Source organism: Lissotriton vulgaris, chromosome 1_1 (genome assembly GCF_964263255.1).
Source record: "Lissotriton vulgaris chromosome 1_1, aLisVul1.2, whole genome shotgun sequence".
Taxonomy (NCBI): domain Eukaryota; kingdom Metazoa; phylum Chordata; class Amphibia; order Caudata; family Salamandridae; genus Lissotriton; species Lissotriton vulgaris.
Window position 1 is genome coordinate 1,425,715,410 of NC_141685.1, and position 23,392 is coordinate 1,425,738,801.

Below are 23,392 nucleotides of genomic sequence, written 5' to 3' on the forward strand. Positions count from 1 at the left end.
TCACTACTCTGTACTCACTACTCACTACTCTGCACTCACTACTCTGCACTCACTACTCTGCACTCACTACTCTGCACTCACTACTCACTATGCACTCACTACTCACTACTCTGCAATCGCTACTCACTACTCTGCACTCACTACTCTGCACTCACTACTCACTACTCTGCACTCACTACTCACTACTCTGCACTCACTACTCACTACTCTGTACTCACTACTCACTACTCTGCACTCACTACTCTGCACTCACTACTCTGCACTCACTACTCTGCACTCACTACTCACTATGCACTCACTACTCACTACTCTGCAATCGCTACTCACTACTCTGCACTCACTACTCTGCACTCACTACTCTGCACTCACTACTCTGCACTCACTACTCACTACTCTGCACTTACTACTCACTACTCTGCACTCACTACTCTGCACTCACTACTCTGCACTCACTACTCTGCACTCACTACTCACTACTCTGCACTCACTACTCACTACTCTGCACTCACTACTCACTACTCTGCACTCACTACTCTGCACTCACTACTCTGCACTCACTACTCACTACTCTGCACTCACTACTCACTACTCTGCACTCACTACTCACTACTCTGCACTCACTACTCTGCACTCACTACTCTGCACTCACTACTCTGCACTCACTACTCACTACTCTGCACTCACTACTCTGCACTCACTGCTCACTACTCTGCACTCACTACTCACTACTCTGCACTCACTACTCTGCACTCACTACTCTGCACTCACTACTCACTACTCTGCACTCACTAATCACTACTCTGCACTCACTACTCTGCACTCACTAATCACTACTCTGCACTCACTACTCTGCACTCACTATTCTGCACTCACTACTCACTACTCTGCACTCACTACTCTGCACTCACTACTCTGCACTCACTACTCTGCACTCACTACTCACTACTCTGCACTCACTACTCTGCACTCACTACTCTGCACTCACTACTCTGCACCCGCGATGGACGACAGAGGCAACGCGCAGAGATTACGTCCCTAGTGCACAAACTGGATAATCCAGGGAGTGTCCCGGCCTTCAGGTATGCGAGTCCATCCGTCCTTGCTGTTATATTTCACATCAGAATCCTGGTCTCACATGAGCACTTCCTTACCCAGCGCCCTTTCAGGAAAGGCATGCAATAATCAGAAGCCCCTGACACTGACCTGTCCGCTGGGATGCGTGTGGCCAGCAGCAGCGGCATAGCTGAAAATGATGCCCCCTGCACAATGTGATGAGGGGTTCACGAGCCTCTCATATCTTACAGATATTGTTTGGCCCTAAGCTGAATGGGGGCGCCCTTGAGGGGGTCGTGGCCCCGTGGAGTGCTGGGGCCCTTCTGAGCCACAGGGACTGCAGCAGCCTTTGTTACCCCTGGCCAGCAGAACTTTTCCAGACACCTCATGTCTCACTCATCGAGCGTGACTCTCACTCCATCCATCTAGCAGTCTTACTGTTGGCGAGTCTCATTGCACCATGGAATAGAGTCTGGCACCTAACAGTAAACTTTTTTCTGTTAAAACATTAATTTTCCATCCTAACTCTCACATCTCACTTTGGTGCACTCTTGGACATTCTGTGCGCACATATACCAGAGAAGAGCGTGTCACGCTGCAGCTGGTGTGAGATTTGTGATTGTAACTCAAGCAGTGGTCTTTTTTCACATTTGTGGTGACCGCACGCAACCCTAACCACTCAGTTTAAGTGTGCAAAGTTTGCAATACTAGAAGCACTGAGAAAATCCTGAGAACTCTCACAGGTGCACGAGTATGAGGTAATCTCTTTCTTTGCTCCTCTCAGGGACTGAAACCTGTCAGAAAGGTCTTCTAATTGAATGTCGAAAACCCGTAATGCAATTAAACGCCACCGAGGTAGGTTACCACTTAATGCGTTTATGAGAGATTTGTATCTGCTTAATTGTGCACGTCCACTGGAATAGATTACAAAGTAGCTCCATCAATACACTTTACATTTCAGATGAACTGTGAACAATCTCGCGGATACTGCGATTAAGGAATGGGGTCATAAACGCTGCAATGTATTGAAAGAAAACTTTCTTTTGCGTGCTAAATATTTATAATCATTAGCCGACGTTCAAGCTTTATTGTTGTTTAGACTGGAGCAGGATAGCTACAGAAGGGGCCCACAAAGGGGAAACTCGCCTGTCATTGTTCCACATCTTTGAGAGATGTTTGCCTTTGCCTGACAACGTCACTTTTATAGAAACCCTTCATTTAGGTTGTCACATTATTCTGAGTTATTGTTTGATTGGGGAAAGCTAGCAAGTGTGGGCCCCTCGGGGGATTCGGGTGCACACATATTAATCATAGGGGGTCAAATCCGTCGCTAGGGGGCTGAGGAGTGGTGCCTGTTACACACATGCCCTGTTGGTGTTCCAGTTCTGCGTGTGGCTGGGGCGCAGCTGCGGCAATATTTCCCTATTATGCATGCATGTCATTCCCGAACTCAGTGAGCGCAGGTAGGACGGGAAGTCAGGCAAAGTCGCCTGTGACGGGGGCGGGGCTGCGTACGTAACCGGAAGAGAAAGGCGGAGTGAAAGCGTCTCGCGAGTCGCGACGCCAGAAGGAGAGCCGAGTCCCTCAGAATTGATCTGGTAAGTTACAAAGGGCTGGGGGGGGGGGCTCGGTTCCCTCGTTGTGTGTGTATGCATGTGTGCGACGGCGGGGGAGAGGGGGGGTGCACTCGTGTGTGTGTGTGTGTGCGCGCGCGCGCGTGTGTGTATGTCTGCGGAGGGGGGGTGGGTGTCTCTGTATGTATGTGCGTGGGCGCTTGTGTGTGTGTGTATGCGCATGCGTGTGTGGTGCTTGCGCTTCCCAGGAGACAGCGCCTGGCCACAGCGCGCGTTCCAGTTACAAATCGCCTGGAAGGATGCGCGTGGCCAGGACTGTCTCCTGGGAAGCATAGTCGCTGACAAAAGATCTCCGGCGGAGACGCGCTTCCGCGCGTTGACGCCGAGACCTAAAAAGGGGAGGGGGGGAGAAAGTTGATTTGTCATTGGAAGGAAGCTGTTGTGGGGGCTAAGGGGGTGGCATATCATCACTTCAATGATAACTAAAGCTTCCTTGAGTTCAGCCATTTGTCAGTAATGCTACCTGCACAATGGAAGTATTTTACACCATACAAACTAGTTTCCAATTAGGGAACCTGTAAATTCACCAAACTCGCAGTTTTTGACACACGTCTTATGATGGCAACATAGTTACTGACCGTCTACGGTTGCCTTCTTGAAAGACAAAAAACCACGTTGATTTGAGTACTGAAATTTTGTTATAGCATTGATACTAACATTTTGTAGCTTTTTCTGGGCTCTCCGTCATCATTTTCAACTTTGATTTCTTCTAAACGTCCTTAAATATTCCTGGTTTTTATGGTTTAGGTTGTTCAGTAAAACACCTTACTTCACGATTGCTGAAAAGTTTTCACCACCAATTGCCACATGATAGGATTCAAATATTTTTTTCCAACTAGCCCAGGGAAACAAGGGCTCACAAGCTTACAACGGGAATTGAGAATATTGAGACATACCTGAAGGGGTCATGAGTGAATTGAAAATAACACATCAAACTAACATAACTAGCTGGAAAAATAAACTAAAATGAATAATGGAGGACTAGAAGTGAGTGATTATTTGAGAGATTCAATGCTGTAATCGAATTTTGAAAATAAACAAAATGGACATACAGAAGCATAACCGGGGTTGTAGCGTACAAGGGCCATCACTTTTCTGATTGAAATACTCCTGACCTACAGTGGTGGCTCCCCAAAAATCATGCTCTGCTCTGCCTACATTGTGGGGTGTAGGCCTCACACAGGTCGTTGCTAAATGCGTCCCGACACCACAGTGCAGGCATGTGTCCTTTAACTAGTCTTCACTGACAACAACATCATCTTGACCCTACGTAAGACCGTGCAATGTGAATTCGGTACTGCAATCATTGACAAAGATTCCCCCCAAATGGCCGCTCATTTGACCCAATGTAAGTTCATGCAATAAGGTAATGCACTTCACTCTGGGACCGTCTTCCCTGACAGTGGAGATGGCCCGGGTTCATCTTCACTGTCAGTGGGCGTAGCGCACAACCACACAAGTTGAACATCCGGTGAGATTCAAAACTCAATGTTCCCACTTGCTCTCATTTAGGCTGCTCACACTGGACTGGACACAACATAACAGGGGTTGGCGTCAGGATGAACCAGCCCCCTGCGAAGGAGCACATCCAGTCTATAAATGTTGCAGTGTCCGGCAGAAAAATAAGAGGTCCAATTCCAGAGTCTAGCAGAATTTATTGACAAACAAGCAGCACAAACTCAAAAGAGTCTGCCATGCACCCTGGTCCAACTCCAAAAGCACCATAACAGTCTAGTGCACTCTGACAATTTTTACTTCTGGTATACAGAACAGAAAGGAAATATAGGCAGTGAAAGTAACAAAAAGGCATTAATTAGGAATTCAGGGATTGATTGCAAGATTTGCGAACTTTTTAAATGTTACACAGTTTGGCAGAGAAGTAAGATGCAAAGCTTAGAAGAGGTTTAGGAGAAAAGCAAGTTGATTATGAGGAGTGTTTCACAGAGAAGACACCCGCATTAATTAGTTGTTGCAGGTAGGACGGGAAGTCAGGCAAAGTCGCCTGTGACGGGGGCGGGGCTGCGTACGTAACCGGAAGAGAAGGCGGAGTGAAAGCGTCTCGCGAGTCGCGATGCCAGAAGGAGAGCGGAGTCCCTCAGAATTGATCTGGTAAGTTACAAAGGGCTGGGGGGGGGCTCGGTTCCCTCGTTGTGTGTGTATGCATGTGTGCGACGGCGGGGGAGAGGGGGGGGTGCACTCGTGTGTGTGTGTGTGTGTGTGTGCGCGCGCGCGTGTGTGTATGTCTGCGGAGGGGGGGTGGGTGTCTCTGTATGTATGTGCGTGGGCGCTTGTGTGTGTGTGTATGCGCATGCGTGTGTGTTGCTTGCGCTTCCCAGGAGACAGCGCCTGGCCACAGCGCGCGTTCCAGTTACAAATTGCCTGGAAGGATGCGCGTGGCCAGGACTGTCTCCTGGGAAGCATAGTCGCTGACAAAAGATCTCCGGCGGAGACGCGCTTCCGCGCATTGACGCCGAGACCTAAAAATAGGAACTACTATGTCAGGTATCAGTCACTCAAAAGGCAGGCCTCAGATAGTAAAGGTGATAGAGGATACCCTGGGATGCCGCTCACCACCATGGATGTGCCATATTGAAAGTCAGTGGATGATGATATACCAACATTAGTACTAATGTAAAACTAGGGACAGAAACTGTCCTGGTTGCAAAGAAAAAGTGGACAGATTTCTAGGTCAAAACTCACATAAACCACCAAGGTCATACAACAGGATGGTGTTTATAAGTATCTAGGCCGAGATGGTGGATCGAGACATCGGAACCTGCCTGGCGCATTACGTAAATACCAGGTGAACAGGAAAAGGTACGCTAGTGCAATTATGCAATGGGCATCTCATTTCCTAAACAAATTATTAGAAACATTGACAGTACAAAGGCGAATCGTGGTCAGCAAGATTAAGTCTACGGACCAGACTCAGAATACGATCTATAGAGAATAAGTGGGATCCACTTGGCAGAGCAGAATAAGCTATTGCGAAAGGAAAATAACGGTCAAGAATATTAAATTATATGCAGGTTATAGGGGAGCCATGGGGAAGTTAAAGGAACAAATCAAAGAGAGATCTCGTAGAAATAAGATAAAATCAACTCCACAAAGCTGGATAGGCTATTATGTCCTAGCTAAAATGGTTTTGGAGGACCTCTAGAGTAGTTGGACAGACTATAGGAGGTGACAATAAAATGGTGCAGTGACATTGTAGTCCTCACTTAACCAATGGAGCATTTAGGCATTCTTGTTCAGGCCATTTTTCACAGTATGGTATCTTAGAATCAGTTTGCTCTCTCCTCTGCAGAGTCTAAGTTCTTGATTCCCATCCCATTGGAGTTTGTTGATAATTTCTATTTCTAAAATGGGCAAAGATTTAATGCGTATCCGGTTAAATATGCGTTATTGTTCCGGTAGTGTTCCTGGATTCTAGTTCGAAATGGTCGGACAGTACTGCCAATGTACAGTTGGTGTACAAAGAAAGAATTCCCTTGAACAGAACTAGATAAACAAGGCACGAAGGGCAAAAAAACAATAAAAAGATTCACTAATGTAAAAAGAATTCTTAACAATTCATTGAAAATACAAATGTTAAAAAAGTGGACATACAAGAACCACTGTAGCAAAATTAAAAAAAACAACAATAAAACTGTTTGACATTCAATATTGACCAGCAAGATTGAAACATAAAGACAGAACACAGTGAGACATGAAGCTTGTACAGTACTAAATGTATATTACAACTCTGTTTCCAACACCTATGTTGTGCACACCACAGAAATAGCATATCAACAAAGGTGTATGAGTCATGAATTATACTGTTATGGTGCGTCGACGCGTTTCGGTGGGTTTCCACGTTTTTATCCACCTTTGTCAAGACAACATTTATCTGTCGTAGTGAGTGGGTCAGTATGATCTCCCTAGAGAGTGGAGACACAATAGATTAATTCAAAATGCATTATGTTCTGACTCTTTTCTACAAGAACACCCATAGTGTTTTAGTCTTGTTTAGTTAGACGGTAGTTGTAGCCGAACAAATAACCAGGTTAAGGACCCTCATTATACATATCATTTTCATCATACAATTATATATTCGTGTGGATGGCACAAAACAAAAAATTGCTTTTACTCTTTAGTGCAAGATTCCTCCAACATGTCTTTTTGCTATCCATTTATGTATTCTCCAGGATGACCTTCAAAAAACAAACATTGATAGTTGACTTAAACACATTGTTTATGTATATACATATTTTTCTTGTTCTATAGCTTCTCTTCATCTTTTTGTTTACTGGGGCTTATGTTTACTTTAATGTCTACAAACACTCAACTCTGGTGAAACAGTTGTATTGTATACCCAATTACTCCTATTTTGATTTGGGAGTTGCAAAAAAAGGGGGACGAGAGTAGTATGGCGTGGACTGAATCATATTATACCAGATTAAGGAGCCTAGTATAATCTTACTCCCTCCTTATTGTCTGTTGCGATTCATATTTATGTAAAAGCAAGGTCAACTGCGGAAAGCACCTGTTTCCAATAGTTTTAGGTACCTCTTGGGTTAACATCGTATCAGAACTATAACTTGATTTAAGGTTACCTTGAGATTCTCTTTTGAATGTGGTCCGAGTTTCGTTATTAATCACACCGGAGCGTGTTTTAGTAAAGATTTGGGCTTTGTATATTCCCCTCTTTGGTTAAAAAAGTCAAATGCAATAGACTCCTGAAAATTCAAATGATAAAGACAGAAATAAATAGAGAATCATCCTGGACTTGTAGATTTTAATTAATATGGGCAAACGTGCTACTTTATGGAGGAAAAACCCCACGTGCTACTTAATGAAGGAAAAGCCCAGCATACCTTATATTGGAACTTGAAGGCGTTGACTTTAGCTGTTGTCTATTATTTAGGCATTGTGGTACGTTTTCATTTATTTATTAAAAGACCAGAGGCGCTTCAGTCGTATCCTTGAGTGGTGAATTAATGTTTCACTGAAGGCAAAGACATGGATACATTTGTATTTTAAGGGATGAAGTGTCATGTTTTTAAATACAACTTAAGATAATTCCGGTATTTTCAAAATGTGCTTACCACTATGGCAAAGAGAGACTGCTTGCTTCCCTGGTTCTAGTGTTTTTTTTCTAAAAAAGGTACCAGAGGCGCTTTCGTCATGTCCCTGTAACGCTCAATGTACAGTTGGTTCCAAGGGCAGAAATGTTGTTTTGGCCCTATTAGTAGATATTGCAGTTGTGGCATATGTGTAAACCGGCAGGTCTGTACAAAAAGGTGGATTTGATGGTTCTCTTATCCACAAATTCTGATTTACACAACTAAATTGTGTGCTCTTGGAAACCTCATATCAGGAACATTTTTAATACAATCAGAAATACATGGAATTTGAGATAGTAGGTGCCAATGTCATCTCAGGATTTTTCTTCATGATAGTGGCCATTGTGGCAGTCAGTAATAATTCCTGATTTGCTTTAGGTGCGCCAGTTTTAGGCCAGAGGATCTAAGTATGTTTGATCATAGCAATTTCACGCATTTTTTTTAAGTATGTGCAAATTTTGCGAATCCGCGGTCAGCGAATACGCGCAAAATGGCAAAAAAATCTGGGAATTTGCGGATTTTCCCGGGAACTCGCAGATACTTTTGCTATTTGCAATAATGTGATGTCGTGTACCATAGTATGTGTGGGGCGGGGCCAAACGTGCGGGGCTTCCATGCAAGTTCACATGCCTCTTGTTTATAAAGGGTCAGAGACCGATCAGAGCAGCAGATGTGAAGGAAGCAGCCTCCAGGAAGTACATGGGGATTGCGCTCGAGAAACTCGTGGATGCAAAAACCTCCATCAATGATTACATCTAATTGTAGGCTGTAGATATAGGGAGGAAGCACACATGCCTAGTCTCGACCATGCTCAATAGTTGTTTGGGCTGATTATAATGCGTTACTGAATTTGAGCTTCAACTCGGGCACAGGAGCATCGTGCCAGAATGAGTCCTGCCTGCATATTTATCCACAAAGATGCCACCGTGTTGTGCCATACCTCTACTCAACTGGAGTACTTTCTACTGTCTAATCAGTAAGTGCTACCTCGTTGGGTAAATGTATAGTGATTTTGCTACACTACAGCTGCGTAAAGGGCCAGAAGAGTTGTCTGTAGTGACCACTTGTGTCTGTAATTTTGCCACCGCGCTGAAAGGCGCAGAGGTCCCTCGAGTGAGCTGTCCATCATTGTGACTAAAGGGCGCAAAGACGTTGCATACCCTCGTGTGTGTGGGGCCAAATGGGCGGGGCTTCCATGCGAGTTCACATGCCTCTTGTTTAAAGGGTCAGAGACCGATCAGAGCAGCAGATGAGAAGGAAGCAGCCTCCTGGTCATAGGAAGTACACGTGGATTGCGCTCGAGAAACTCGTGGATGCAAAGACCTCCATCAAGGATTACATCTAATTGTAGGCGGTAGATATGGGGAGTGAGCACACCTGCCTCGTCTCGACCATGCTCACTAGTTGTTTGGGCTGATTATACTGCATGACTGAATTTGAGTTTCAACTTGGGCACCTGCTTTATGTATATCTGTAAGTGCTTCCTGTTGAGGTTTAATTTTTGTGACAGGAGCATCGTGCCAGAATGAGTCCTGCCTGCATTTTTATCCACGAAGATGCCACCCTCTACTGAAAAAAAGAAAATCATGAAATTGCCGAAAATCCGCAAAATCCGCGAGCAGAACGGATTTTGCGCCCATAGTTAGTTTTTTTAAGATGGTACGAACAGTAGCTCCAGTGTTCTAATTTGGTTACCATTTCTGCTTCTTTTTCCAGGAAGACCTTGTTCTCACTGCAATTAGGTTTGATACACAGTAATTCACCATCAGAATATTCAGCACGTTATGTTTTCTATGACAGCTGTCCACATGCAGTATGGAATTGACTGCTGTTTCTTTTCTGTAGGGAAGTTTATTATTGTGAATATAGATTCTGAGATCCATTTTGGATTTATAATACGAACGATTATTAAGGTACCCATCTTTTTCCCTCACCATTCTAACAACACTCATGGGGTTGCACAAATATAATAAAGATTCACGTGCTGTACAGAGCCATATGCAGTCTCATTTAGGGGTGCAAGTGTGAGGTAAACGCAAGCTTAAATAGACTTCATAATCTAACTTTTCCAATACGAATCCGAGGTAGTGACTTTGGATTTTGGATAAAGAAATGTTTACCATGAATGCAGCTGATGTAGACTTTTCTTTAGTACAGACAAGTTGGCTGCTTCTATCTGGGAACTTTCACACATGCCGGTTCTTATCCATCATGAAGAACTAGCCCGAGATAAGGATTTACTGTTCATACACGGCTATAAATGGCTCACCCACTCATAATGTAAATAGTTTTCTGAAATGAAAGCTACCACTAAAGTTCATTTCCAGGATGTGTTAAACTGGGATGCAATCATCCAGGCATGCACAGACTTAATTCCCCCTGTCCCCCACTAAACCAGTTCAACCCCTAGTGCCTATTATAATTTAAACTGTACTGTTACATTAGACATAAAAAGAACGGAGTGTGTAGTACTTAGGGCTTTCATCAACTTCTACTACAGTCAATTTCTTTTTCATAACAGTCACATTATGAATGCCATTCATTTTAGGTTTCTTTTATTCTTCTTTTATTAGGCGGCATCATTTCTGTATAGATACTTTGAGCAAACTTGTAATACAATAGACATGTTTCGCTCATCTGGATAAGTACGTTTGTGGCATTCTCAAGGCAAGTGATCATATTGTTTGCGTTTATGTTTATTATAACATTAGTCCTAAATGGTGGTATCTATGGTCCAAAACTATAGTTCTAGAATTAGGTACCTGTGTTTTAGAAGGTAGAGGCCATGGCTGCTGTCAAAGGAGAAAGGGAAACAATCAGTCCGCATCCATCTCATCCAGGTCTGTTGCAAACAATAGGAATTAAGAGCTCAGCCTGGGTCATGTCAGTGTCTCATTTGATCTGTATGTCAATTATCCAGTCAATCTGCAACGGCCTACAATTTTGCACTCCTGTGCCGAACTGAGGGCCACTATATGGGAACATGTCCTAAAATATGATCCCACTACATTCCTGTTTTGCTCTAGGGTCCAGACCAAAACTGCTGTTCTTATTTTGGCACCACAGAACTGCTTTCCCATTGCCTGTGTATGTAACATATTTACAGGTGTTGCTCATCCAGACAACAAGGTTCATATGGCATGATAAATGACAGAGGTGATATCACCTTTACAATAAGTGGTCTTGTTCAATTCTGACTCTACAGCCAGTAGTCATAAAACCCCTATCCTTTCACCGGCGCCTTGATACCCCTATCCTTTCACCGGCGCCTTGATACCTGCGGGTCACTGTTCTGCGCATTATAAATCACTTTCAAATCAAATCAAATCACCGTGATGGGATGGCTTTTAAAGTATGAGAAATTTTCAGACCATGTTTGAACATGACAAAATAAAAAATGCATAGACCGGGAGGCATTTGCAGTTTCTATCACTACAGTAGAACAAGCGCGCGCGCCTCGTGCTGGCAGCAGGGGGAGGGGAGAGAGGAGGGGGCCTGCGCCTACTTTTTTCTTTTCAAAACTGGGTCCCAAGACGGCAGACATAGCAAAGGCATTCAGAAAAGGCTCTGCTTGCTTTCGTGGACGTTCAGGACGGGCAGAGAAGGAAAAGGACTCTGTCTCTTCCTTACTGCCCAGAGCAGACACAGACAATGTCCTCTTCTTTTCTGTGCTGACAGCTGCCCCCACCCCCTCTCTCTTCCTATCATCCCCTCTCTTTCTTTCTTGCTACTCACTTACTGAAAACTGTGACTTGAAGAAACGGTTCACAACCTCTCTTTCCTTCTTTCATTTAGTAGCTTCCCTGTGAAATAGATCCAAAAAAGACAAGCGCGCACGCCTTGCGCTGGCAGCAGGGGAAGGGGAGAGAGGAGGGGGCCTGAGCCTGTTTCCCTTGCGGGAGCGAACAGGAACCATATGGTTTCAAGGCTGGATCCCGCAAGTGAATCGCCAAACGTGCACGCGTTGCCATTGAAAGCAATGCAACGCGTGCACGTTTTTAGGGCCAAAACAGAATCGATCATTAAAGGTCTCCTATGCAGCCATGCGCGCTGCGTAGGCGAGACCTAAAAACAAGTACAGTCTCATCATAGAACATGCCACTTACAGAATGTAGAATGTTCTAAATTAAACATAAATGGAAAGATAGGCATTGGAATGTTGAAGAAGAAGATCTATAGGAGCGATTTTTGGCCTTTTTCTACAGCTTCCAACATTCCAGTGTCCTAATATAGCATTAAGGCCTACTAGTAAACAATGGGTCTATTCACTCTCATATGGTTACATATACAGAGAGGTCATTTGACAACCCTTGCAGCCAATATGGTTGAGTGGCATACTATCATATATAGAAACATCATCTCAAATAAACATTGTTTACAAAAATATCATCCTATTGGGTGGGTGAAGATTTTCTGTTGTTAATGCAAATGCCGCAATATCTTTGTATGCAATATTTCTGGCACGCTATTTTTGTCAGGCAATATTCTTAGAAAAAACTTCTGGCACCATAACAAAAAAATAAATGGGTGGCATTACTACTAGAGCAAGTGGAAAGAAAATGTAAGTGTAAAAGAGAAACATTGGAATTTCAAAGCAGAATATATACACCGTTCAGCCTCTGCAATGCTGTTACGTTCAATGAAGTACCCAAGATTCCATTGTTCTGATATCCTGTTAACTAGATTTTTCATTTGAAGTAACACTTTTACAAGGACAGTTTCATACATGGTGAATATTCAAAGCCTCTGTTTTTATAATTTGCCTTTGAGGTATAATGAAATTGATTTTAATGTGACACTTACAGGCACAGTGAGAAGCATTAGTAACGAAAAGGAATATAGGAGCAGAACCAGTTTAAAAAGAACAGACGCATTAAAACAGTAGTTGGAGCAATTCTGTTCTTGAAAGATAGTGCATTTGAGGATGCTGAATATACATTAATAATACATGCAAACCTACAGTCCCTGTATAAAAGCCCATATCTAATTTCCATATTGGAATCTATCTGTTATGTCTATAGTCCCCTGTAATATGGAACTGCTAAACTGTAAAAGATTAATACAGTTGAGTTTTGATTTTTAATATCTGCTGCCTGATCAAGCACCCAATGCGAAAGGTAGGTCACGGGACATTATTTCAGCAGCAGTTTAAAAGATGCACGAGAACTGCCTGTTTTTTCTTCTAGTCTGTTTTTTTCTCAAATAACAGTAACCTGCAAGCTGAAGGTCATTACAGAAGAGATAGAGCCTCCCTCCATGTTTCTACACGTTCTGAAGTAAGGTATTTCTATATTCTGGAATATTAAACAAGGCCTAATGCATTTCCTCAGAAAATTTCTAACTGCTTTTTTGTGTGTTCAATTTCACACTACAGAGTTCCCTTTTATTCTTCACTCTGCAACCATTCTATCTCTTTCACGTGCTAGAGCAAGGGAAGGATGATGGTGTGACATGTTTCATGAGGAATAAAATACCTCCTGCTATACGTTAAAAGGCTATTGCAAGTCACCTCGGAGGTAGGACCTCAGTCTTCAGCGTCTTACTATATGGCCACAGAACACCTTGTTGGCTTGCAATATCCTTATAATATAGAGCAGGTGGTATTTTATCCCATACAGGTTGCACACTTTACTCAAATAATGTATTTTTCTTAGGGAGTAAGAATAAACATTTAAATTAAGGATGCAGTCAGTGTAAGATAAGCTATGTTTTAAACCTGATATGACTCTAAGCAACACAGTTCCAATGGCAGTGGATTCCAGACTGGGGTGGCAACAGCCGAGAAAGGGTGTCCTATTTCATGTTATAAATGTTGAATTATCAGCATGAGAGCCAAGAGGCTTTTTTTTTAACGGACTTTGTTATGTTATATTATGTTATGTTGAAATCCAAGTATTTGTGGAGATGGCGCTTCACCCCACCTGGCTGCAGCTCAGGTATAGAGGAGCACCGCTCTGTCCATCTGTGTCTCCCAGCATCCCTCTGCAGTGACTGGTGAAGCGCCATCTCCACAAATACTTGGATTGTGATGGATTATCTAGCCCGTGATTTCAGGGGATATAACTTCCCTTTTTCTTTCACTTTTTCACTATACAGCAGTAGCAACATTCTAGGTCCTGATGAAGCATAGGCGTAAAAGCCATCAATGCAGAACCATGTTGACCTCCATTGCTGAACAGATAATTTGTTAAATCTGTTTCTTTTTTCACTTGATTTTTAATCTGGAGGAGCTGAGAGAAAATATTAAAGTCTAAACCTCCACTCAGCCCTATCTAATTTTATCTTATCACCACTCACACTATTTGCACTGCTTTTTCAGTTGCCTATTTACATCTATTCAGCATCTGCACCACCTATTTGTTGATTAAAGTAACCACTGGGTTGTCAAAGCCTTTCACAACTTTAGACTGTGGACACTCTTTCTCCTGGGTAAGGAGACCCCCAGATGATGCAATAAGGGCGGTACAGATCGGCGACTGATGGGAATAATTAATCTACCATTGAAGTTGTTTTGCCCACGTGTATTTAGCTACGCACAATAGATCACCTGGGTGTTTCATGTGTTACCAATAAGTATTGGTTTTTTCGAGGATCATGTTGTGAGTTGAGTTCTTTTGTTTTTTTCTTGACCCCTAAATTCTTGATGAGTAAAGGTGTTAGACCTGGCACCATCGGCGTGGGTCTCGCCTGCATTTTTTCTTTCATCTCCTGAATTTGTGCTGTGTGTTGTACTCCGTTTTGCTGGTTGAGATGCTTTGGGCACTTTGCCACTGAGGATAAGGGCCATGGCGCAAGTGCTCCCTTTGCAAATTACTATTATGGATTGGTGTTTCCATGATTGGCTATTTGATTTACTAGTTAGTCCCTAGTACAGAGCACTGTGCGTGCCCAGGGCCCGTAGATCAAATGCTGCTCGTGGGCTTGCAGTACTGATAGTGCCACCAACAGAAGCAGCCTGTATTTGTAACTCTGGCCTGCCATTGCAGAGCCTGTGTGCAATCTGGTACTGCCATGTCGACTTGGCAAGTGTACCCACTTGCCAGGCCCTAACCTTCCCTTTTCTAAGTATATTAGTCACCCCTAAGGTAGGCCCAAGGTACCCCTGTGGGTAGGGTGCAGTATATGTGAATGATAGGACATGCCCTGGTGTGTGGTATATCCGAATAGTGAATTACTGTCAATTTCATTTTTCAATATTGCAAGGCTACTGTTCCCATAGGATAGACTGGGGAGTTTGGTTATAACATCTTATAAACATAACTAACCCTGGGAACAAGATAGGAAAATAACATTTAGTATGCCTGAACTCAAAATGTTAAAATGAATCTTTTAGTGAGGGTGATTTTTACATTCTGTGTTTGAAAAAAACACTTTTAGAAACTAGGTATTTTCTTGCTTATCTATCCAACATGCTTATGCCTGGTTTGTGTATTGCATGTCTGGCTTTTGGATGACAGGGGCTGGGGAGGAGCAGTGGCTTCAGAGAACCTGATGAGTTAGGGCTAGACTGAATAAGCTTGGGCTGCATTTAGAGTAAGGGGAGGAGATTTCCTTTCACCTGAATGGGCCTGGTCTGTCAACGACAATGCTGTCTCCACCTCCTGCCAGGAAGCTGCACAAGAGAGGACAGAACCGGTTTTGACCAAGCACAGGGCTACTCTGCCACCAGAGAACAAAATATTTTGTAGTACAAACATTGGGGGCCAGACCCAAAACTTTTAGATCACTTCTGGGAATCAAGAGGAACCTTTGCCAAGGAGAAAAGCCGGAGACGCTGAGGAGGAATACTGCCCCTGTGCTGTTTGCTGTCTGGGGTTGGCCTGCAGTGGGTGCTTGCTACCAAAGAAAGGAGAGAAGGACTTTGCTCTGTCCCCTACTTGAGGAAGATCTCTAAGAGCTTGAATTGAGATTGCCCCCTGTTCACGAGGTCTCATGAAAATCAAAGACCTCGCCCATGTATGACATTGTTCTGCATTCTGTCCATCAACTGTTGTTTTTGCATTTGTCACGCCGAATGGGACGAGTATGCTCAGACATGAGTCCCGTGCTCTCCATGCCACTGGAATCAAGCTATCCTAGCTGAAGAGGGCTGATAGCCCAAAACCAGACCTAGGATGCTTGTTTCCAGTCCAGGGAGGACCTGGCTTGGCAGTTGAGGCTGGACTGTTCCCATGGGGCAAAGGGTCAAGACTGATTTGCATATGGCTGGGTTCACACTGGAATGGCATGATGAGCAAAAAAACGATGGATTTAGGCCCAGATCTCTGTACTGGGGTGAATGTATGACATTGTTCTGCATTCTGTCCATCAACTGTTGTTTTTGCATTTGTCACCCCGAGTGTGACGGGTATGCTCAGACGTGAATCCTGTGCTCTCCATGCCACTGATATCAAGCTATCCTGGCTGATGAGGACTGAAAGCCCGAAACCGGTCCTAGGATGGCGACAGACCCAGAGGCAGAGGTCGGCCCGGGACCAGGGTTCAAATCCCGACGCGGCCGGGTGCAGGACCAATGTCAGCGGGCCCGATAAATCTCGCCTCAGTGCCACTCTAACCATAGGGTCCCACGCTGCAACTCTGGGCAATAGCTTGCTTAGTCTCCACTCCACCCCATCACCGCCGGGGATGCCTGGCTGCACCTTGGGAATGCCCAGTAAAGGGACCATCTCACAGGGAAAGCCAGGCCGGGTTCCCTAGTGGTACAGCGCTGGGACGCTCCAGGGTAACCACGCGCTCTATAAATCCAACATTCATTCATTCATTCATTCATGGGGCACAGGGTTAAGACTGATTTGCAAATGGCTAGGTTCAAACTGGATTGGCAATCAAAAAAACGATGGATTCAGGCCCAGATCTTTGTACTGGGGTGAATGCATGACATTGTTCTGCATTCTGTCCATCAACTGTTGTTTTTGCACTCGCCAAACTTCGTGGCAACGTCTCTGGAAACGCTGGTTTCAGTGGCCTGGAGAGGAGAAGGGTAACTGACTCAGTCATCGAGCCAGTCGCAGGATTCCATGACTTGAAAGCACTGTACAGAGCACCGTCCTTTTCCGTAATGCAACACTGGTCTCACTGACTCTGTCAATGAGTCGCTGCTTGCTCCGTGTCCTTGCGGCATTGCACTCTGCAGCATTTTGTTTAATGCTGTCCAGACATCATCGACTCCATCGCTACCCATCTCAAACATCGACCGGCTCCGTTGCAGCATCGTGACCTGCCAGCACCGCATCGAGCACCGTCTCACCCTGCAACGTAAGCCTTGGTTTCATCAAGCCACTGCCTGCACCTTAGCGGTGAGGACATCGCATGTTGCAATGCTTCCATCTCACAAAGCAACCGCGACGGTTGCCGTGGACCTGCTCGTACCATTGTGTCGGCCGCAACAACCGCAACAACAAAAGGTACTGTCTCCAAGTCTGTCGATGCTTTTGCTACCCCATATCAACTTGGTTGTCTGGAATTGTTAGACTCTGTTGTATTCAATATCGCAGTAGCCCCAGATGGAGCTACGGAGTCGGAGGAACTGTATTTTCACGTTTGTCCTGCCATTTAAAGGTTGTTTTGCACAGTTACTTTTTTAAAGAGTATTGTATGTTGGAATTTTCGTCAATCTTGGTCTTGTTGGTTTAGATAAAGTTTACTTATTTTTCTAAACTGGTGTGGTGTCCATTTGTAGTGTTTTCACTGTATTACTGTAAGTGTTCACAAATGCTTTACACACTACCTCTGAGATAAGCCTGTCTGCGCGTGCCAAGCTACCAAGGGGGTGAGCAGGGTTTATTTTAGAAGTGTATCCCCCTTACTCTGACTAGAAGCAAGGGTCCCTATTTGGACAAATATACTAACCTCTGCCAAATAGAGACCCCCATTTCTAACAAAGGGGTTTTAGGGTTCACAGATGGGTACGGATACAGTGTTGTAATGGTTTTAGGGTTTTGGGCTGGGTAAGGTTAGAAGGTACAATGGGGTAGTAAGGGGATTTAGGGTTCAAAGACTGGTAAGATTAAAAGGTTGTACGGCTCAGAATTAGTGATAAGATCCGTGCTGGAGCCTGTTGATATAGCTTCTTGTTGTTTGAAATTATAATCCTTGGAAACCTCTCTTCTTAGAGGATCAAGTCTTCATGCAAAGGTATAAAATCTGTCATAGTTGAGCTTTTCCCTGGTAAATTTGTGTTGTTTTAATCTTTGTCAGCTTCATATTTAGAAAGACGACAGATAGGCATAGATCATGCACAACATATGCTGATATACCTTAACCAGTGTGATAAGCAACTATTCATTCCATGTTCTATAAAATGTTTTGTTGGTAAACACTATACATGCCTAATATGTCTCAATCAGTATTTATTCATATCCACAATTTATATTTAGCCCACTGGGATTTATTGACCTTTCCTTTCTCTATACAAGGATGTGAAATGAACATTAGAAGGCTAATGATTTTGTTTAATTATGTGTTCATAAACATTTGTTTTAAAAATACTAATGCAACCAGAGTTAAACAACTTTCAGCATTAAATATGCCATGCAATGTTCTGGTATTTATTTAAACTCCAAATCTTAGCATGCATTGCAGATGCATCGTGTGCTGTATAAAGATGATGATTGCCTACAGATGTACTGACCTCGTTGTATATTGAATTGAAAATTGTTGACTATATGTGTGTGTAAATATATAAGATTGCCCTGGAACAGGAATGTCACTCTGAGGCCCACTGGAGGGTTCGGAATTTGGGTCCTGGTAAAGGTTCGAAAGTGCACACATCCACTGGAGAATTAAAATTACCTTGAAAGTAAACCACAAGTTCCGGCATGCATTGGAAATAATTTCATCAAGAAAGAGCACACCGGGGGCTCGTTAAGTAAAGGGAAAATGCAGGGAACTGTGGGAGAGGAAATACATGAGCACATTCTAACTGCCTCTGATGAAAGAGCTTGTAGGCTCTGAAACGCGTTAGGCAGCAGGACAAAGTAATTGGAGTCAGGATGCCTGTTCCTTTTGAATAAAATGATTTTGTTTTAAATCACCGGCTGGACGAGTGCGTGTCCGAATGCATGGGCATGTTTGGGATATATATATATATATATATATATATATATATATATATATATATATATATATATATATATATATATATATATATATATATATATATATATATATATATATATATATATATATATATATATATATATATATATATGTATATATGCAGCAAAAGTCGTCAAACAAAAAATCCAAAGGACGACAGCGGACCCTGAAGTTTGAAGGTGCTATATTTTTATTGTGCTTTTCCCCGCATCTCCGCCATGACGTGTTTCGAGCCTATCGGCCCTTGATCACATGACCATATATATATCTTGCTGTATATCTCTCTAAATGTATATATCAAAGGTTGCTGTCCAAGCACTCAATCCAAAGCCAGACGTCCACGCTCAGGGTCTTGTTGCAAAAATCTTTATATGTTGCCATGACAGGTTTCAGCTTCTTCGAAGCCTTAGTCACATAAGCCAAAGTAAACTATTACCTTATTTGATTCAACCCAATTGCTGCTGATGTCAAATGAATCAATTATTCAAATGAATTCAAATCACAAATACATTTAAACCTTGCTTGTAATTATCATTCTAACATTGTGGCCAATAAAGCAATAGTTGTACTGTTGCTCTTCACAGTTCAGCCCATGTGATCAAATGTATCCTATCATAGTTTATACATCTATTTTTACGTTGAAGGGATGCCCCTCACGCATGCAAATCAACCGAAATAGGGAGATTCATTATGTGTTGTCTTACAACTTATGTTATTTTTTTTAACATATCTTACTGCATGACGAAAACTTGACAGGTAAGGACCATGTCAAAAACTAAATATGTTCTTGTTTTTCATGACAATATCTCCTGCTAACAGCAGCCTATCAAATTAAGCTAAACAAGGCTCAGCATGTAGTTACAATACTTTAAAAATGCTACCAATTAAAAGCACGCAAGAGAGTGTACATAATTCACACATGTGTAAAAACTAGATATCGGGCATGAATACGCAGGGTAACCCATTAAGGCTCCATTTGATAGATGTGAGTGCAGCTCTTCGTCAGTGCTTAGGCCCTCAGGGTTCTTGCTATCTAATCATGTATGTAATGCAAAGTATGCAACTCGAATCCAATTTCTTCAGAATTTTTTCACAATCGCCTCCTCTTATTGATCGAGGTACTAAATCTATCACATAATACTGCAATAGGTTGTTGTTGTTGTGTTTGGCCCTAAAATGTCTGGTAACAGTATATGCACTGTCACAATTTTTAATAGTTTGAATGTGTTGTAATATTGTGGACTGAAAGTTTAGTGCTCCCTATATACCGAAGTTTACAAGGACATTCTAACACATAAATGGCGTGGTTTGTCTTACAATTCAGTGCTCCTTTTTATGGTGCTGGCTCCAAAGGTGTTGTGTGTTGAGTGTTATCAATACTGCATTTACATGCCTTGCACCTACTGCATTTGTGGAAGCCTTGGACCACTTTCAGCCAGTTATCTGTTCTGGGTTCTGGCAGAGCACTCCTCACCTTACTCTTTTGCAGGCAATGCCCGGACTCCTGGGTAATGTAGAGCTGATTACTGGGTCATTATATATCAGGTGCCAAATGTATTTAACATTTTATGGAGGATATTGTGCTCCAGATGTAATGAGGGGTGAATCTTATTTTGGAACCATTCTGATGTTTGTCCTTCGCTCTGCGTGGCTTAAATATCACTGTCCCCTGACTTAAACATCTGGTATTACACATGGCTCTGTTGACTACTTCGTCAGAGTATCCATGTTCTTTGAATATCCCTGACATTTCAGCTCTGGCTATTTGGAAATCAGCATCACCACTGCAGTTTCTTCACAGTTAATGCCTCTGCATAGGGTATGCTGGCAATTAGATTTGTGGGATGAAAACTATCTGCATGCAACACCATATAAATAATAATGAATTGAAAATTGTTGACTTTATGTGTGTGTGTGTGTCATGTGGTTCCTATGAATCCCCAGGACCTTCGTGCTTTGGATGACCTAAACTGAGGGCTTGGAGTCCTAACTGCTTCAGGACACCCCCACAGGATATGTGAGCCATTAGACCAGCTAGCTCTACAGTGCCACTACCAACCCCCTGTTTCTGGCAACCACTGAACATGAAAACTCTGATTCCTCAGGGATCATGGAAAACAGTACAGTACTTTTAGCTCAGACACTCGTGCTCACTTATTCTCAGAAAATACACAGGATGCGATTAGGATGTTTAAATAAGTATTTATTGGTCCAGCGTCAGTCTTCTGTAAAACATATTTGCCTTGGCAATCAGGAGACAGAAGCATACAAAAGAGATTGCTAGTACCAATATAGTAAATAGTAGATGCATTTCTACTGTTGTACTATCGAGATGAACATGAGCCGTTCGGGTAAATCGCAGTAGCATTTGCATATTCCTAAACTGCACCGCCCTAAGTAATTTGCCTAAACGTACCTAGCCTAGATCTGTATGTGGAGCATTATTATGCGTATGAATTTAGCCAATAATCTCCTAGGGATGAACCAGACCCCTCACCTGATGGTTGAGAACGAAGGACCCGTCTCCGCTTCGAGGATGACAATCCACAATGGATTTCAGACAGCTGTGTGCCTAAGATTCAGCATGCTGGACCCTGTGTCAGTTTGGAAGGAATTCTCCTCTAATTTGCAAGAGGGAATAAGGGTCTTGTACACCAGAGTGGTCACTCTAGGGTTTCTTCTAGAATCAATATGTTTTTAAAACAACCATAAATGCTTTGAAAACAATCATAAATGTTTTGAAAACAATCATAAATGTTTTTCCATACAAATGAGATCACACCCGCAGCTGCCTGTTGGCCAAGGACGATAACAGTGGTGATCCTTATATAGAATAATTATACTGTACTAAAAGACATGTTTATGTACGTCTGGTACAGGGATTATGATAGAATACCGAGAGCCTCCTGTTGAAGAGACAGGAGCAAGCTACTAGGTAAAGGGTCACCTTTTCAGAACTGTTATGGTCGTGTAAAGAGGGGTATACATGACAGGACTAGCCTAAAAGATATATATATATATATATATATATTCACTGAAAAAACCATAGGTTTTACACACGTTATAGTTAGGAAGTAGCATTTGAAAAACCTATGAAATTCACTGAAATAACCATAGGTTTGACACCAGTTATAGTTAGCTGGAAATTTTACTGACATAAAACCAATGAAATTCCACGTTATAGTTAGTTGGACTCACTATAACCTGCGCGTGTAATGCACTGCTGATGACATTACATATTACATCACTCATGACATGGTCAGTGACATCACTTATGACATCACTGATGACAGACCTCCTTTAAGTGTAATGTAACCCTTAAAACACATATTGGAAAATAGAAATTAACATTTTCAAAAAAATGGAGATACCCTTACCAGTTACAACAACCAATTCAGTAATTCCACCATCTATATACACATTCTCTCATTTACCAACAGTTCTATATAGTCACTCATACATATAGTCACTCATCATATGTAGTGATACACCTATACATCCTGTAACACACCGACAATCATCCAAAAGTTACTCACACACATACTCACACATGCAAATAAACTATTGAACATCCATTTATTTGCATATAAAATTATACACACTCAACCACCCATACAGTCCTGCACATATAGTGTCTTCTAAACACATACAAAAAGAGAGTTAGTCATTCATGCATCTATGTGATTAGTAATACCCCCATAAAACCATAGAAACACTCATACTGATACAAAAAAAACATCTAAGAACCCAAATACCTACACATGTAGGTACTCATCAATCCATGCAGCCAGTTATTCACAAAGTGAAACACTGATACATATATTCAAATATTTAAACATTACTCGCTAATATATGTATTCACTAAGGTACACTTAATAAGCCAGTTATCCAATCATTTCTTTTTGAAAAAAACATTCATTAAGACAATAATTTAAACATTTATTCTTCCCTCCACCTTTACATATACATATATAAAACATATTTATTTTTTAGAAAGACACACATTCACTGGATGGTGTCATAAGTGATGTCACTGACCATGTCATGAGTGATGTAATATGTAATGTCATCAGCAGTGCATTACACGCGCAAGTTATAGTGAGTCCAACTAACTATAACGTGGAATTTCATTGGTTTTATGTCAGTAAAATTTCCAGCTAACTATAACTGGTGTCAAACCTATGGTTTTTTCAGTGAATTTCATAGGTTTTTCAAATGCTACTTCCTAACTATAACGTGTGTAAAACCTATGGTTTTTTCAGTGAATTTCATAGTTTTTTTGAATGCTAGTTCCTAAGTATGTAATCACGTTCGTAACTACATAGTGTCACCGCCTACACGTCCTGAGAAGCGCATGTAAAGTCATGTGACTTGAAAACAAAACTTCCAATTGGTTATTAGTAGTTTCTGTTCTGGAATATACACGAAGCACTCCACCCACTTTCCTCACAATCTTTTCTACTCTCAAGAGACAACAACGTCGAGCATCTTCCGGAAGACTTT

General features: G+C 42.4%; 1 protein-coding gene across 1 annotated transcript in view; it reads left to right on the plus strand.

The window, feature by feature from the left end:
* LOC147750636 (lysosomal alpha-glucosidase-like) overlaps nucleotides 1-23,392 on the plus strand; it is an 817,641-nt gene that overhangs the window by 735,194 nt on the left and 59,055 nt on the right. The window lies entirely within an intron of this gene.